Source organism: Pteropus vampyrus, unplaced genomic scaffold, assembly GCF_000151845.1.
Source record: "Pteropus vampyrus isolate Shadow unplaced genomic scaffold, Pvam_2.0 Scaffold88, whole genome shotgun sequence".
Classification (NCBI taxonomy): domain Eukaryota; kingdom Metazoa; phylum Chordata; class Mammalia; order Chiroptera; family Pteropodidae; genus Pteropus; species Pteropus vampyrus.
Genome location: NW_011888869.1, coordinates 1931540 through 1933561, shown reverse-complemented (window position 1 = coordinate 1933561; position 2022 = coordinate 1931540).

The following is a 2022-nucleotide window of genomic DNA, read 5'->3' as shown; positions in this document are numbered from 1 at the left end:
TGAATGGCACTGTGCATAAGAACCTCAGTTTGTGTCCTTTATGCACAAAAGGCATTGACATCTTAGACACAGTGAATTTGGGGAAAGAAGTTGGTTTTTAGAAAGCCCTATCAGGGAATCCCGATTCCCAAACCTGCCTCTCTGGATTCAGCCCCAACATCTACATGCTGTTTGGTGTAAATTCCAGGCTTCACAGGTAGGGAACATTATCTGAGTTAGGTCGTGTGGCATCTGCATGCCCACAATTCATTAAAACATTCCTGTAGGCAGTTAGAGGCAAATCCAGAACAAAAGATCTAAGGTATAGGGAATTAGGCATCAATCACCATTCTAATAGAGAGGCCCCTGGGCTGCATCCTAAAATACTGGGAGTCATTCAGTTATCATCCATTAACTAAAAAAAAAAAAACATTTTTTTTTCTGTTTCATAGCCTGCCCCCAATATAAATTAGAAGATGGGAAAACATGGCTCATGAATGGCTCCCTAAATTATAATATAATCCTCCAGTTAGATGTGTTTTGCCAAAGAACAAGGAAATGGAACAAAATTCCTTGTGTGCTGATTTTCATGGCTCTATATCAAAATAAGGACCTCTAATAATGATGCAAATCAAAGTCCACTATTGTCATCCCTAAGAAAAAGAGTCTATCTTGCCAATATTAGACTCTGCAGCTGAAGATCCTTTAGACTTGCTTCTATTCATTGGCTGAGAGCAACCCTGCCAATCCAGGCACTTCCACTACCCCCTCCTCCACCACTACCCTTCCCTCATCCCAGTCGGGAGCCCTGAGTGTGGTCCTGTGGTATATCCAGGTTTACCTGAACTTTCCACCACAGAGCCCACAGCCCCTCCCCCTGATGTGCCCAATGCCCAGGTCTGTCCCGACCCAGACCCACTCAGGCCAATAAGTACTACAAGTAGAACCAACTATCAGCCCGAGACGACGTTCCCACCAAGGACGGTTCCCAGTGGGAAGGGGGACTGGTTGAGACTCACATCTTTTTACCAATTCTGACTTATATAATTGGAAGGGAAACACCAAGGGATTGAGGGAAAATCCAGAGGGATTCTTAAACCTTATTAGAAGTATTTTTCAAACCCACAATTTGACTTGGGATGACATTCAGCCTTCCTAAATATTCTCCTCACCAGAGAAGAAAAGGCCACCATCTTTACAAAGCTACAGAGGAACCAGACAAGGGAAATAGAGATGATACAGGACATCATATAAGGCAGCCAAAGAATTTAGCAATCTCCAACACTGCATAGGGTTAGGATTCTGCTGATAACGTTGGGAAGGAAAGACTATCTTGTACTGCCATAACTCGATTTTGAAAGGATTAAAAGCTGTAGGGGAAGAGGCCTATAAATTGGAATAAGATCAAAGACGTTATTCGAGGTCCCCAAGAAAACCCATCTGCCTTCTTAGAAAAGTTTAGGGAATATTTAAGACAATATACTGCTTTGGCTTTAGATCTCCCAAAGAGAATACAATCTTAAGGTCCTATTTCATCTCTCAAAGTGGCCCCTGACACCTGGCACAAAGTACAAAAGCTTTAGATAGAACCTGATACTTCCACATCTAGGTTGGTACATGTAGCCGATAAAGTGTTCAAAAACTGAGATTTAGAGGAAGAGAAGAAAGAGGACATAAAATTCCAAAGACAAGCCACTCCACTGCTGGCTGCCCTCCAGTGCCAGTGGGGAAAACTAGGAAAACATGTCTCATCAGAGATTCATGCCACCTGTTGAAGGCCCTAGCCTCCAACACAAGACAACTCGGTCTAAGAAATTGGTGCCTAATCTGTGTGCCATGTGCATGAAGGAAGGCCATTGGAAAGGGGAATGTCCTTCTCATCCCCAAAATAGAGATGATGGGTCAGCATCATGGTCCCCTCAATTAAAAACTGCTGATGGCCCAGACAGATGAAGACTTACAGGGCCCAGGGGCTCTTTGTTTGGCTCCTGAAAAAAATCCAAATAACCTCTGAGGAGCCCTGGGTGACACTGGACATAGAAG